The sequence below is a fragment of the Pithys albifrons genome, chromosome 6, assembly GCF_047495875.1.
Source record: "Pithys albifrons albifrons isolate INPA30051 chromosome 6, PitAlb_v1, whole genome shotgun sequence".
NCBI classification, from domain to species: domain Eukaryota; kingdom Metazoa; phylum Chordata; class Aves; order Passeriformes; family Thamnophilidae; genus Pithys; species Pithys albifrons.
The window spans coordinates 18,278,614-18,280,196 of record NC_092463.1 but is presented as its reverse complement, the minus strand read 5'-3'; the positions used below and the strand labels follow the sequence as shown (position 1 = coordinate 18,280,196).

The window sequence follows — 1,583 nt, the reverse complement described above, 5'->3', positions numbered from 1 at the left end:
TAACATGGGCTGCAGTGCTACAACGCAGCCCACGATTCTCCTCCACACATCTGGCATGCCAAGCCACAACCTGAGGCAGCTGCCTGTCTATTCCCCAGCTCTGCCATGGTTTGAGCCCCTTGCAGCCTGTGCTCTGCAGGTGTTGTCCCTTTCCCTCACCAAGTGCATGTATTAATCTCCCTGTCTGAATGTCAGTAACGATTGCTGTCGTGTTTGCAGTGCTAGAAACCAAACACCTTGCTGACAAGGTTTCGGAAAAAAAACAAATGCATAGTTTTGAAGAGCTCTGCTTAGGATTTTTGTGGAGCTTTCTAGATCCTTCTGTAATCTAAAAGGGGAAAAAAAAAAAGACAAAAAATCATTACACCTCCTCTGTCCAGCCTCCAGCACAGAAATAAACCCAACAGCCTGGTTTGCCTGACAAGCTGTGAAGACTCAGATAATCCTGTCCAGCTTATTCTCCACTCAGGGGCAATTTGTTCCTTTTAAACCCCTTAATAGTATTTTGCCAAAGCTGCCATCAAGGAAATTGTGACATGAGCTGTGCAAATATTTACTCAGCCATCTCCACGCTGCTTCCCAAAGAGGTCATTGTTCTCCCTACTCCCCTGTCGGCACTAAGCACAGCCATGAGTTAATCTGGCGACCGGCATTACTGTTAACACTGATTTTACTGAACGTGTTTGTTTCCAAGGCGTTTTCTTTAGCAGAAAGCTCCTGGAACCCACCGGAATTCTGTAGTCCGCCACGGTTAAGACACCTAAAATTAGGCTCGTTACTTGCGGGTGCAGTCAAGGGCTGTGCCATCGTGAAAAACAGGGGGAAAAGAAACCAATGTGAAAAAATCCCTGAGGCCCCAGCGAGGATCGAACTCGCGACCCCTGGTTTACAAGACCAGTGCTCTAACCACTGAGCTATGGAGCCGCCGCTCAAGCTGTCTCCCGGCTGTATCTGAGGAGCGCAGACCGTCCTCCGCGCCGCCCCCTGCCGGGCGCCCCGGGCCCTGCGCCTGCCCTGCCCCGTACAGCGGCACCGCCGCCGGGAGGAGCCCGCGGCACACCGGGAGACTCTCCCCGCCCGCCGGGAGGACCCCGCCGCGCACCGGCAGCCTCTCCCTGCCCGCCGGGAAGCCGCCGACCGCCCTGTCTGTCCCCTCGCCCCGGCCGCCCTGCCCCTCCCCTCGCCCGCCACACCGGGCGGGCGCTCGCGGCCTAATTCGTACCGGTTAGGAGTAAAAAAACCCTGTCGTGACAAAGCAGTGTCAGGTGTGGGATGTTTCTTTTCTGCACAGGGTGGGTGTTGGGGAGTTTGAGCCAGGCTGCTGCAGCCAGAGGTGTTCCCCGGAGCCTCAGCATCACTTGTTGCGTTACCCCCTGCAGCACGGAGCACGGACCCCAGAGAGGGCTTCCGGGCAGTTCTCTCACCTGGTGCCTGCAAACCACCTTCACAGAGGTCATGGAGCTCGGAGCTGGAATGTGGAAGCCTCAGCTAAAAGGTGGAAGGTGGCAATGCAGTTGGACCTGGTTTTAAGTGTGCTGCTGAAATCCAGAGCTGGTGTTGGGTATCGTCACTGCTAACAGCAC

General features: G+C 55.4%; 1 non-coding gene across 1 annotated transcript; it reads right to left on the bottom strand.

Annotated features, from left to right (window-relative positions):
* Positions 1–851: 851 nt before the first annotated feature.
* TRNAT-UGU (transfer RNA threonine (anticodon UGU)) lies at positions 852–924 on the bottom strand. The gene has a single exon. It is a non-coding gene; the product is annotated as a tRNA-Thr (tRNA).
* Between the last annotated feature and the right edge of the window lie 659 nt (positions 925–1,583).